General features: G+C 40.9%; 1 protein-coding gene across 3 annotated transcripts in view; it reads left to right on the top strand.

The window, feature by feature from the left end:
* Positions 1–15184, top strand: part of kcnj6 (potassium inwardly rectifying channel subfamily J member 6) — a 223355-nt gene that overhangs the window by 202149 nt on the left and 6022 nt on the right. The window lies entirely within an intron of this gene.

The raw sequence follows: 15184 nt of genomic DNA, 5'->3' as shown, positions 1-15184 counted from the left end.
TGTCTAAGCTTTGGAGATGTTACAGAAGTTTTTTTTTACCAGGCTGCTGAGGGCATGAGCTATAAGGAGAGGTTGGACAAACTTGGGTTTTTTTTCTCCAGAGAGCCAAAGGCTGTGGGATGGTGGGGTGGAATCTGATAGAGGTTTATAAGATTATGAGAGGCAGATATAGAACAGACAGTCACAATTTTTTCCCAGGGTTGAAATCTAATAGCAGAGAGCATGCAGTTAATATGAGAGGGGATAAATTCAAAGGAGATATGAGGGGCAAGATGTTTTACGCTGAGAGTGGTGAGTCCCTGGAATGATGGGGGTGGAGGCAAATATAATAGAGGTGTATAAAAAGCTTTTAGATTGCTACATAAATGTGCAGGAAATGGAAGGATATGGAGTGACGAAATGCTTTAAGAGGTTGGTTATGACTAGACTGAACTCCTGCCTCAGCAACGACCTGGACCCATTGCAATTTGCCTATTGTCACAATAGATCAAAGGTAGACACAATCTCCATGGCTCTTCGCACAGCTTTAGACCACCTGGACACACAAACACCTACGTCAGGATGCTGTTCATCAACTATAGCTCAGTATTTAGTACCAGCGTTCGCACAATCCTGATCGCGAAGTTGCAGAACCTGGGCCTCTGTACCTCCCTCTGCAATTGGATCCTCGACTTCCTAACCAGAAGACCAGACAGACAGTCTGTGGGGATTGTGATAACACATCCTCTTCACTGACGATTTACACTGGCGCACCTCAGGGGTGTGTGCTCAGCCCACTGCTCTACTCTCTGTATACACATGATTCTGTGGCTAGGCAGAATACCATTTATAAATTTGCTGACGATACAACCATTGTTGGTCGAATCTCAGGTGGTGACGAGAGGGCGTACAGGAGTGAGATGTGCTAACTAGTGGAGTGGTGCCGCAGCAGCCACCTGGGACAATGTCAGTAAGATGAAAGAGCTGATTGTGGACTTCAGGAAGGGTAAGATGAAGGAACACATACCAATCCTCATAGAGGGATCAGAAGTGGAGAGAGTGAGCGGTTTCAAGTTCCTGGGTGTCAAGATCTCTGAGGATCTAACCTGGACCCAACATATTGATGTAGTCGTAAAGAATACAAGACAGAGGCTCTACTTTATTAGGAGTTTGAAGAGATTCTATAGTTATACCGTGGAGAGCATTCTGACAGGCTGCATCACTGTCTGGTATGGAGGGGCTACTGCACAGGACCGAAAGAAGCTGCAAAAGGTTGTAAATCTAGTCAGCTCCATCTTGGGCACTAGCCTACAATGTACCCGGGACATCTTTAGGGAGCGGTGTCTCAGAAAGGCAGCGTCCATTATTAAAGACCTCCAGCACCCTTTTCTCACTATTACCATCAGGTAGGAGATACAGAAGCCTGAAGGCACACAGTCAGCAATTCAGGGACAGCTTCTTCCTCTCTGCCATCTGATTCCTAAATGAACATTGAAGCTTTGGACACTACCTCATTTTTTAAATATACAGTATTTCTGTTTTTGCACATTTTTAAATAATCTATTCAATATACATAATTGATTTATTTGTCTATGTATTATTATGTTTTATTTTATTATTACTATTTTTTTCTCTTTCTGCTACATTATGTATTGCATTGAACTGCTAAGTTAACAAATTGCATGTTACATGATGATAACCATGATTCTGATTCTGTTCACTGAGATCGTTAACCTCTGACTCTGGCAGTCTGACCTACCCAGCTGTTTCAGTTTCAGTTATACCAGGGCCTAAAAGGAACATGCCTCAATGACTATCGTCCAGTTGCACTTATATTCACTGTAATGAAGTGTTTTGAGAGGCTGGTGATGGAACTATCAACTCCAGCCCTTAGGAGTGATGTGGATTCACTCCAATTTGCCTGCTGGAGCAACAGGTCCACAGCAAATATCATCTCATTGGCTCTTCACTCAACCCTGGAACATCTGGGCAGCAAAGATGCAAACATCAGGATTCTCCTTGTCACCTGCTGCTCAGCATTCAGTACCATCATTCCCTCAAAACTAACCAATAAGTTTCAGAACTTCGGCCTTAATGCTTCCTTGTGCAAATGGATCTTCAATTTCCTCACTTCCCAGTCAATTCGAAGTGGCAACATTTCTTCCATGATGTCTATCAGCACAGGTATACTGTACAGTGATGGGGTTACGAGATGGGGGGGGGGGCCTAACTAAACTGGCTGATCAGATTAATTGTCAGGGGGAAGAAACTTTTAAGATGGTGTGATTTTTGTTTTAACAGCTACCTACCATTAAGTGCAACCATCACATTTTCAGAGGAGCAAATAAGAAAGGTTATTTCTTTAAATCTAATTGATGGTAAGTTCACCTTTCCTTGGGAGCAGCCAGATAGCTGTCAGTCTAAAAAGAAAAAGAAAATCACTCAGGTTATTTTGTCCTGGAGCTATTTATTTCAGTTAGACATTGCAACGTTATGACATTACTGTGTAGTGATTGGATCTGTATGAACAGCAACAAGAGAAGTTTTCACTATAACTTGGTCCATGTGACAATAATAAACCAATATCAATTTAAGACTAGTTCAAGACCAGTTTAAGATTAAGATGCTATGCTTTTTTGTATAACACTGAACTGATTCCACAAACTTTCAAGGACTTTACAATTAATGTTCTCAATATTATTTATTTATGTATTATTATTATTTTGTTTTTCTTGTTGTATTTTCACAATTTGTTGTCTTGTTTGTTTATGTGTAGCTTTTCATTGATCCTTTTGTGTTTCTTTGTATTTACTATGAATTCTTGCAAGAAAATGAATCTCAGGGTAGTTTATGGTGACATATATGTATGCTGATATTAAGTTTATTTTGAGCTTTCTAATTCTCCTCTGCTTATTGAACAGTTTATCCCACCACTTTCCAAGAGAAATACCTGTAAAATCCTGCTAGTAGCAGTACACTTCTCGAAAACCTATGAAAAGCTGCCTTATTCTAACTTCTGGTGAAAAATGATTTAGCAGAGAAAAACAGAAACCAACTTTGAAATGGATTGTTCATGATGAACGACAAAGTAGCAAAATTATTAGCATTTATAAATCCACAAAATACTGTTAACATTGATCGTTACAGGAAGAAGTTGCTGAAACAGGATTTTCTTGAGGTTTTCCGAACTTACAGGCACAGGTCAGCATTTTAGACATATGAGAGTCAAAATTAGTACATGCAAGTTCCTGCCTTTTAGTCCTTGACTCATACCAATTTAATCTCAGCTAGCATCCTATCCATATGCATTGTAATGTCCCAGAGCGACAAACTTTCAGCTCCATTCGCAAACATTTCAATCAGACGCCTAAAACACACTCCAGAGCTATGAAAATATATATTCACATGTCTGGCACTGAGCTGAAGTGAACGTAAAAGGCTTCTTGTAAAATTCCTTAGTGCCGAATCCCACTTTCACGCTGCCCAGTATGTGCTGAAGAAGAGAGCTGAGCTGATTTTTTTGCACATGGATGAAAGGAAAATGGAGGCTTATTTAGGAGGGAAAGGTTAGATTGGTCTTGGAGTAGGTTAAAGTGCTGACGCAACATTGTGGGCCGAAGAGCCTGTACTGTGCTATATTCTATGTTAGAGGATACAATGCATACTGCTCTTCATCCTTATTTCCCACTCCTCTCTTCAAGAGTCCATCCCTTCATCTTTCCTCCCAGTCATTCTCTGCATCGTTTAGTAGATCAATATTTCATCGGCAGAGGCATCTGGGTCTCCACGGAGATCAGCAATCACAGCCGGCAGCTCACTGACTGTTTTCTGCTTAGGATGAGCTCCCCTTGTTGTCACCAGACACACCACCGCTTCAGGAATGGAAATTCTATCTGCGCAGCCCTGACAGCATATTTGATGAAAATGCTGTGAAAAAATTCCATGAGTTCCAGTCAAAAAAACATAGAAGTCTTGAATTATTAAATACCTGCTGCAGCTCTGTGATCATGAACAAGTTTTTCACTTCAAACAAAGCAGAATTTAGCTGTGATACACCACAGAAGCCATGGGTTTCATTGCAGTCTGGTTCCATATCGATCCTGTGGTTTCTGCCTCCAATGTGCCTGACCCAGTCTCTCATAGTTACATGCGAATTTTCAGAGTAACAGTTCAAAGTCAACCGTTAAAGAGATTGAGTCTGTACAAATATAATTAGCTCAGGAAATTCCAAATTACTTTATAGCTAATCAAAGTCAAAGTGGAGATTGTTGTCATACTATACGTACAAACAGATGAATGCAAAGGTGCAATTTTTCTTTGTACTCGTGCATATGTCAATACATCAATCAAATAAGCAACAAGAAAAATATACATTAAACATTAATTATACAAAACTAAACAAGGAAGAAGATAATTAGTTTGAAAACCTCATAATGCAAGGTGTTCAAACTGGTCATAGTGCTGCTCTACTGTACCGAGATACTGATCGGGATTATTCCAGCTGGTTCAAGAACTTGAAGAAAAATAACTCTTCTTGAAACTCGTGGTGTGAGACTCCAGGATTTTGTACCTCTTGCCCGATGGTAGCTGTGAGAAGATACCATAGTCTAAGTTCTGTACTATGACTCTGAATGGTGGGGATCTTTGACAATAGCTGCTGCCTTCTTGAGGCGGTACCTCCTGTAGATACTATTGATGGTGGGAAATGGGGATGTATATCTGAAACTCTGAAGTCTTTATAAATTTGTGAGTTTTGTAAAACATGATGTTACAAAATGGAATCTGTGAGATCCCGGTGTGCTTTGCTGGTTTAAGGGGTGTGTTTGTGGCATGTACTTTTCAACAACAGAGAAAAGCAGAATACTACTGTCACGGGGGAGAAAACTCTAAAGGCAAATCAAATGGACTGATTGCAGAACAAATGGCAGGAAACACAGACATTTGCAGATACTGGAGGGATGCTATTATAGAATGAAACAAGCTAATTACTGTTCTCTGCAAAAAGTATAAAAGTGGTCTGTCTGAGCTATAAGATTGAAGCTATCTTCCAGCAATAGTGTATGGAAGTAAATAAGAAAATGCACCTATAACTTGATCCACTCTGAATTTGTTGTAGTTTGTTACTATATATTAGAAGACCTAGCTGAACAGTGCACAACAGGAAGGAAGCACCTGTAATGTATCGAGAAGAGTCCTCTCTATGGCTTTCATTCGAATTATCATACCAGACCATGATGCAACAAGTCAGACTGCTTTCAACAGTATATCTGTAGAAGCTTTTTTAATGTTTGGTGGCATGTTGAACCTCCTTAACTTTCTAAGAAAGTAGAGATAGTGGTGCACCGTTACTGCCTACAAACTTTTCCTGTTGTTGGAATATAGGAGAGGATTAGTCAAATTGTGTCCAGCAAAGTCCCACAAAGACAGTGGTTGTGTAACAGTGGAGATATAATTTGCACTTACTTGATGTTGATTGAGGAACAAACATTTCTTCTCACAGAAACACACACAAAACTCTGGAGGAATTCAGCAGTTCAGGCACCATCTATGAATAAACAGTCAACCTTTCAGGCTGAGAACCCAAGACTGGAAAGGAAGGGAGAAGATGTTGTCTGTCCAGTTCAGTTCCTCAGCATTTTCTGATTTTGTTTCTGATTTCCAGCATCTGCAATCTTTTTTTTATTTTCTTTTTGGGGTGGCGAATATATGTGGCTTCAGGATTACATTCTATATAAAAGGTGACATCTTTAGTCACTCTTTCATATTTGCAACCTGTTGCTGGAGTTTCCATTAATTTTTTTGAACATCACCGTTCTTAAGGGAAAACATTGGGTGACCCACAGCAAGAAGTACTCACTGATCTGGTTGTGTATCCAAGGACACAGGCTTCTAGGCTGGTACCTTACACGTCCAATGCCAGGACACTGTGATTAGGTGGAATGGTGACAAAGCAGATAGTGCAATGTTTTACAGCACTTCTTGCAAAATTTGGGTTAGATTCTCACTGCTGTCTGTAAGGAGGAGTTTGTATGTTCTCTCCAAGATCGCATGGGATTCCTCCGATGCTCCAGTTTCCTCCCACATTCCAAAGACACACGGATGGGGTTAGCGACTTGTGACACACTATGTCGATGCCAGAAGAGTGGCAACATTTGCTGGCTGCTCCCAGCACAATCGTTGCCGACGCAAATGATGCATTTCACTATATGTTTCAATGTATATGTGACAAATAAACCTCATCTCTCTGAGGCAAGATCTAAGGATAAGCTTCCTTGAAAACATCCCAGGATTCGTGCTGCCTTGGAATGTCAGGCGAGATATGCTTCTAAGTCTCTGGAGTGGGATTGACTCTACAATTTCTGACGCAGAGGCTAGAGTTCTACAAATTGGTCACAGATTCTCTAAAGGCTTTGATGTCAGGCTTAATCTATCAGGGACTGTATGCACAATGACTCAGCCAATTCAAATTCATACCACTGCTCCACTTGCTGGTTGTGACTATATTAATTCTCCCCTGCAATGGAGCTACCAGTGAAAGCTTGATGGCTGGGTTGATAACTAAGTTAGTGAAAATAGTTACAGAGGTCTTTCTGCAGAGCAACACACAACATTTAAGTGTCTTATAACTGATTATTTTTGAAGTATTGCTTGTACTGCAGAGAAAATGCCAACCAAGCAACCGCACATAAAACAGTAAGATAAAGACCAGATATTATTTATTTATTGAGATCCAGCACAGAATAGGCCCTTTGAACCACACTGCCCAGCAACCCCCAGTTTAACCCTAGCCTAATCACAGGACAATTTACAATGAACAATTAACGTACCAACAGGTATGCCTTTGGAAACCCACACAGTCACGGGGAAACCCTTACAGTCAGTGGCAGGAATATACTAGTGATATTGAATGAGAGCTAAGAGTTCTCTAGGACACTTAGATTATTCCCCATTCTTCTCCAAAACCATGCTGAGAGAATCTTGTATGGCGAGACCAGGTCCTAGTTTAATATTGCTTTCCAGGAATGCCACTTCCCAGAGAGCATCACCCCCACCCCCTCAGGATTACACTGGGGCATTGACCTCAATTATCATGCTCAATGAAGACGCAATTCTCAGACTCAGCCTAAGAGGGCTACCTGTTGAGAGACGGTAAAATGGTAAGAGCTATTGAAGAGGCAAACTGGTTGGACTGCTACAGTGTGACCCGGGTTTCTTAGCTTCAACTGAAAGGAAAGAAGGTTTGTTCTATCTGATATTTGTAAAGATCTAATGAAGCTCACTTCATAGCCAGGAGGATTTCCTGGGAATGACTTACTGCAAATGATCAAGAGTTCATCCACCTTGTCACCTATTTGATATGTCCAAAATGGAAATGCCACTTTAGACACTTAGAAACACAGAAACATAGAAAACCTTCAGCACAATACAGGCCTTCTGGCCCACAATGCTGTGCCGAATATGTACTTACTTTAGAAATTACCTAGGGTTACCCAGAGCCCTCTATTTTTCTAAGCTCCATGTACCTGTGTCTCCATGTCTCTTAGAAGACCCTATTGTATCCGCCTCCACCACCATCGCCGGCGGCCCATTCCACACACCCACCACTCTCTGCGTAAAAGACCTACCCGACAGCTCTCCAGTACCTACTTCCAAGCACCTTAAAACTGTGACCTCTCGTGTTAGCCATTTCAGCCCTGGGAAAAAGCCTCTGACTATCCACACAGTCAATGCCTCTCACCATCTTATACACCTCCATCAGGTCACCTGTCATCCTCCATCGCTCCAAGGAGAAAAAGTTGAGTTCGCTCAACCTATTCTCATAAGGCACGCTCCCCAATCCAGGCAACATCCTTGTAAATCTCCTCTGCACCCTTTCTATGGCTTCCACATCCTTCCTGTAGTGAGGCAACCAGAACTGAGCACAGTACTCCAAGTGGGGTCTGACCAGGGTCCTATATAGCTACGTCCAAAATTGAAATGCCACTTCTATTTGAAGTTAGATCGTTGGTCCAGAACACAGGGAATATCATTGTGAATTTAGCTAGTGAGAGAATTAACTTTCTCAGTGGCTTGCACTTGAATGGATTTCCTAATGGACAAACAAGCACCCTCCAACAAATTAAAATATCTGATTTAGCTCAGTACAACAGCAAAATTTGCATTAAAATTGATTTCCTCCATTTTCCATTGCCATTCTTCTCCCAGTCAAACAATAATCTATTTTGGTTTGTTCCCTACAAGATAACAGTTCTGAGCTGTTACTTACAATAACTATAACACTTGAATAAAATTGAAGGAACTGTAGGTACTGGAAATCTGAAATTTAAAAAACACAGAAGATGATGGAACACTGAGGTTAGGCATCATCTGTGGAAAGAGAATTAAGCTTAATGCTCCACACCTAAGACCCTTCAGCAGGTTACAGAAGGAGAATATTTTTGGGTGTTTCCCTACCAGAAATGAGGAATACCTGAACAGGGCAAAATATGGAAGTAAGGCCAAATTTCTTCAATGATCTAACAGAAGACTCAAGCTTCATCAAACCGACTTACCCCATTCTGCTTTTTGTGCCTGTGTTTGATACTGGGCTTCACGTTAGGGCAGTTAACCAAAAGTTTGGTCAAAGAGATTAGATTCCTCTTGTGATTTATTAGTGGAGTATTATCAGGGACATGGGATCAATTATTTCAACAGTGATACTAATTTACCTAAAGCATAGTACCTATAGCTTTGCAAAGGTCATGAGGGATTATTGATCCTACCAACCTTTAACCAACACTTACACTTTACATTGCTATAAATGAATAAGCCACATAAGGTTATGGGGAACAAAGTAAAGTTGGAGAATAAGGGAGAGAGAGAAATTTAAGGTGGATTTTCCTGTGGTATTCTTGGAGGCTGAAGATATATGATAGGGTTATTACTATCAGTGATACACAAGAAGCCAGAATTATAAGGATCTTGTGTAGATGGAATGGATTCATTTTGTTAGGTGTTTAGTTACTAGTTTAATACATTTGGTGCAACTTCATTAGTCAAAGAGACTTACCTCTGCTGTACTGTTCTGTGTTCTGTGCTCTAGAGCAGGCATGGGCAAACTACGGCCCGCAGGCCATATGCGGCCCGTTAAGCTTTTTAATCCAGCCCGCAGAACTTGATGAAATTATATTAATAAACCTTGTTAACGTTTTCTCCCCGCAATTCTGGCGTTTTCCCAATAGATGACGCACTCTATATACATTGACCTTTGTTGAGGTGCAGCGTATTACTCCACATTTGCGCTTTACTTTGTGACCTTGTGGCGACCCATTTCCTGGCACATCCAAACCGGCTCACAATTAGCTAGCGTTCCGGCTAAGGGAGATAGCCTGCGGGGATTTGCGAGCACAGAGCTCCGCATATTGGCGCGCTCTCCCTGCTTTGTCATTGTGCGGGTCGTTGTTGAGTTTTGGCACAGGGGACAATTGAATAAGAAGGAGCAGGACAAGTAGACCTGCATCTCCTACCGTTTTTGAAATAAAGACAGTCAGGAGGAGAGTGATGATGATAATATCTTGAAGGATAACAGAATTTTCAGTGCTTTAAAATAATAACTGTTACTATTAAAAAAAGCTGTATTTTATTCATTTAATTTTCAGTGTTTTAAAAATCATTTCAATAAATAGCTAAATACCATGGGACTTCAAAGACAGATATTTTGTTGTAATGCATTTGTTCATTTTCAATTGAAATTAAAGCACATGTTTTCTACATATCCCATGATATTTTATTTTCTCTTATGAGGTGTATTACCAAAACACTCTGTCCATCTGCTCCTGGTCCGGCCCCCCTGTCAAATTTTAGAACCCTTTGTGGCCCTCAAGTCAAAAAGTTTGCCCACCCCTGCTCTGGAGGAATGAGTATGTTCAAGAGCTTGTGGGTCTGGAGAGATTCCAGAAAGCATGACATTGAAACAAATGATTTTAATACCACCGTTCCGAATATATCCATAATTTTTGGTTCAGTTTGTCAGAACGTAATACCTCCTTGTGTGGAAGGAAGCAGACAATATTAGAAGTGTTATACGTCAAAAGCAAAACACTGTGTGTGCTTAAAACTTGAAAATGCTGCAAATACTCAGCAGGTAGAACAATGTCTGATGTTCTAGGTTCATTGTATTCTGTGGCTGCCATCCAAAATCATATTATTGAGAACATTCTGCCATCAGATTAACAGTTTTGCTCAAGATGGAATCAAATATTAGTTCTGATATCCTACCTACCTTCATTTTGAAGCAACAAACTTATGAATTATCACTTCAGTATTATCAAGAGGTCCTGGTTACTTGTAGAAAATACTTGACTGATCATATTTCCTTCATCTCCAACACACGTTTTGTGCACCGCAGGGCAGTCGCCGTGTCATAATGGTTTGTGAGCTCCGGAGATCCTGAGAGAGATGCCGTTTGGAGCTTAGCTCCTGGTCGGGTCACCCACGGTGTCAGGTCAAGGGGAAAGCTCCAGTCAAAGGCGATTCAACCACGACCTCAACAGTGGATCTGGCAGAGGATGCTGATATATCACAGCAGCAGTGCAAGTGGGGAGAAGCTTCATCAGTGAATGCTCCCCAGTCATCTTACATTCCACGCCAGTGGACCATGACCCTGATCTGTTATAAACCCTGTGATGGCTGCCCATGCATCAGCCTTCTCACATTAAACAAAATCACACATATGCATTCTCCATTAAGGGAATAACCCCCGAGGAGAACATTTAGAATTTATTTAAATACTACATCCATCCCACAACGAGAGGGAGTAAAAATCTTTGCATTATGACTCTGTTGCAATGTACAGACATGTGAAATTAAAAGAAGCTTTCCGATAGCCTGTTGATCCTGGTTTTAATGCTGCAATACCGTTTGCCAGATGAAACAGCTGGAACAGTTTATAGTTGGAATGATTGGTGCCCCTATGATCTTCCAGGGCTTCTTTCTGCACCTGCTGCTATAAATGTCCTCAATGGAGGGAAGACTCGAGTGATTGCAATACTTATGTGCACGAACTAACAAAGAAGCAGCTCATAAAATTACTGCTACCATCGATTCCATTTTAAAAACGTCAATGGCGCTTTCATTAAAAGATGTGTGTCATGACCCACCAGTAATAAATTATGGCGACATGTAGATACATCGTCCTGTTACTGTGTTACATAGCTGCTGAGCTCCTGACACTGCTGGGAGATAAAGAGACAAGCTATCAGTTCCAAAGGTAAAAATTCTAGATGATAATCGTCATTTGGCTGAGGCTGTCACTGACAACCCAGGGACAGAACCTTGGAAGGACCTCAACCACTCCTTCGCAGCATGTTTACATCAGAAAAGTACATGCCTAACATTCCAACACACAATGTAAATGTTGCTCTTTTTTTTACAAAACTTTCCTTACCATGGACTGACCATACATGCACAGAACACAATGAATCCAGTGCTGCCTTCACTGCTACTCTAGTTACTTGACGTGATCATAGAGTTACAGAGGTAGCGCAATCACTTGAATCGAGTGTGATGTTCTCCTGAGGGGTTATTCCCACGATGGAGAATGCCTGTGCGTGACTTTGTTTAACACGAGGAGCTAATGCACAGGCAGCCTTGCTAGATTGGGGCCAGGTTCCAGTGGCATGGAATGCAAGACTACTGGGGACTGTCCAGCCTTCACTGCCATTATGATGTCACATACCTTCCACCAGCTTCACCACTGAGGACCCTGGTTGGATTGCTTTTTGTCTGGATCCCACGGCCTTACCGCTATGGGTGACCCTACCAGGGGCTAAGCTCCAGAAGACATCATCCTCGGGATCTCAGGAACTTCCAAGCTTCTCCACTATGATAAGGTGATGATCCTGGGCAAAGCACCGAGTTATGCAGCATGAAACCAGGAACTTCAGTCAATCCCGCCTGTGCTGACCAAGGTGACTATCTGATGTGGTTCCATTTGCCTGCAGTTATCCCTTATCCCACTAAACCTTTTCTATCCACAGACCTGTCCAAGTGTCTTTTTCACTTAGTACATATACCCTGGCAGCTCGTTTCATATACCCACCAAGCTGCATAGAGAAGGTTGCCCATCGGGTTTTTTGTTCATCTTTTATCTCTTTCACCTTAAATTTTCACCCAATGGCCACTTTATTATGTACCTTCTGTACCTTGTGGCCACCAAATGTATGTTTGTGGTCTTCTGTTGCTGTAGCCCATCCACTTCAAGGTTCGACACGTGCATTCAGAGATGTCCTTCTGCACACCAGTGTTATAACAAGTAGTTATTTGAGTAACTGTCACCTTCCTGTCAGCTTGAACCAATCTGGCTATTCTCCTCCAACCTTTCAGCAGTTTCTGAGATACTCAAACCACCCCATCTGGCACCAACAATCATTCCACGGTCTAAGCCACTTAGATCATATTTCTTCCCCTTGTAATGTTTGATCTGAACAACAACTGAATCTCTTGACCATATCTGCATGCTTTTACCACACGATTGGCTGATTAGATATTTGCATTAACTAGCAGGTGTACAGGTGTACCTAATAAAATGGCCACTGAGTGTATGTCCTCTTGTTTTATACTCCCCTATACTTGGAAAAAGACAGTGACCATCCATATTGTCTATACCCTTTATGATGCTATATACTCAGTGTCCTATGCAGGAATAAAGTCCTAGTTTTGCACCTTTTACTTGCTGGGTAACAACCATCAGGCTCATGAAACTGTGCTTTAATAGTAAATATTCTAATAGTGCATGGCACACTTCCAAAACTGTTTATGAATCATTCACTACATGAACTCTAAAAAAAAATCACCCTCACACTGTAATAAATATTTATGCTTTAACTCATTCAAGGAGGTGGTTAGGAGGAACAGAAGGAAGAGCCAAAAGCATCTTGTGTATATTTAAATTTATGACACATTCTGACTTCCCCGTGGGTGGCAACATTCACAGAGTAAATATGCAGGAAACCATGTTAATGTTCGCATCACTAATTTCTGAGCTTTAATGCAGTACAGTAAAATTCAGAGATTCCACTATCCAAGCACTTGGAAATCCTGATGGCTTAGAATCTGGATCACCGGGTGATTAATGCCATACTCCTTTCTGACTAGCTGGGGCCCTAGTTCTTGCAATCTCTTTCAACTTGCTGGGCACTGGTTCACTTTCTACCTTTAAGATGAGCAGGACCCCATTTCCCTCTATCCCTCTAAATTTAACAGGTTCACAAGAACCATTATTATAATACAGGCAGACCCCGAGTTATGAACGTCCAACTTACGAACTACTCGTACTTACAAACAGCCTGCCATAAAACCTATTATATTAAAAATTCATCAGCATCCACCATTTTAAGTCAGATCATGTTGCCATTAACACGGTGTTGAGTGTGTAATTTCGTATTTGGCTTAAATTTTTCTTAGCAAGATTCATCCTGACATCTCCCCACCTTTCCAGTCAGCACCGCCCCCACTTGTCCCACTTAACCTGGCTCAGTGTGGGTGGACTTTAGGATCCAGGGGAGCTCAGGACATGCCGCCTGCATCTGCTGCTGAATCCGCAGTGTTTCTGTTCTGTTGATGGAAAACGATCACGATTGAAAGTAAAGTGGGAATAATAAAGCAATCGGAAAGAGGTAAAACACCATCAACCATTGGAAAAGCATTAGGCTACAGTCGGTCAACAATCAGAACAATTTTAAAGGATAAAGGATAAAGTGAGAATAATGGAGCTGGTGAAAGGCCTTGCCCCAATGAAAGCTACAGTTATTACTAAGCAATGCAACTGTTTAATTATCAAAATACTTACATTTCTGAAGTGTTTTATATGCATAGAAAGGTAAAATATATACTCTATACTAAGACAAATGTTTGACTAATGGACGCTAAATAGTACCAGATGCACCTGTTCTGACTTACGTACAAATCTGACTTAAGGACGGACTCAGGAACGGAACTTGTTCATAACCCAGGGACTGCCTGTACAGTGGTACATCCAAAAAAAGATTTTAAAGTGTGTTGGGGTATTAATTAGGAATATCCTCTAATAGTCTAATAGCTTCTCCAAGGATTGTCACCGTGTCATGGTGGAGAGGCTTGTGAGTTCTCGAGATCCGAAGAGTGATGATGTCTGGAGCCTTGCTCCTGGTAGTGTCACCCATGGCAGTAAGGTTCAGGGGGAGGTTCCAAACAAAGAACAATCCAACGAAGACCTCAGAGGTGAAGCTGGCAGAAGTTGATGACACATCATGGTGGCAGTGAAGGCTCCCCAGTCATCTTGCATTCCTTGCCATTGACCCTGACCCTGATATTAGCCTCCCAACATTAAACAAGATCTTGCACAGTTGTTCTCCATTAAGGGAAAAACGTCTTGGGAGAATATCATACCCAACAAGAGTGATCACACTACTAGTTTAGAGAATCTTCTAGTCCAGCACACCAAAGTCTTTAGTGACACACACAAAATGCTGGAGGAAATCCACAGGCCAAGCAGCAATAGAAAAGAGTAAACAGTTGACATTTCGAGCCAAAACCCTTCATCAGGACAAAAAGTCTTTAGTGCGCTGGATTATTGGTGCTCAGAGATTCATATAGAGCAGATTCATAATTTTATATTAGGCACAACAACTGTTGAAATAGGATATCCTTGTAAAATATCACCTCATTGTCAAGAATCTTGTGTGAGCTATGTTCAACAGTAACACATGAAAGCTTAAAAATTTATTGGATTGTGCACCAAGTGTCAGATAGATCTGATTTGTTTAATGAGATTCACATTTTTTGTAAGGTTTTGAAAATAATAAATTGGTAAAAATGTACAGATGTCAAAAAGCTTATCCAAAAATCAAACTCATAAAGCACTGCTGGGAGTTACAGGTGCTTCTAGAAGATCATGTCCGACCTATTTTAATGCAGAATATCACAAAATTAAAATCCAGAAGTAGTGCTAAGTTCTGGGATTTCTCCATTCATGTTATATCATTGATTTGAAACAATAATCTAATTAGTTTTATATGTTATAAATTATGTTTACAATTTTGAGTTAGAGCAGACCAGAAGAATAGATTAAAAGGTCCACAAATGATTTTCCAATATTCTACCTTAAAATTGGTAGCATCTATGGAAAAGTTGGAAATAACTTGCACTTTCTCCTTCAGCATTGCTGACATTTCAGGAACTTTTTGAA

Source organism: Hypanus sabinus, chromosome 4, assembly GCF_030144855.1.
Source record: "Hypanus sabinus isolate sHypSab1 chromosome 4, sHypSab1.hap1, whole genome shotgun sequence".
In the NCBI taxonomy this organism is placed as follows: domain Eukaryota; kingdom Metazoa; phylum Chordata; class Chondrichthyes; order Myliobatiformes; family Dasyatidae; genus Hypanus; species Hypanus sabinus.
The sequence above is the reverse complement of the archived record's forward strand: the minus strand, read 5'-3'. Positions and strand labels throughout refer to the sequence as shown.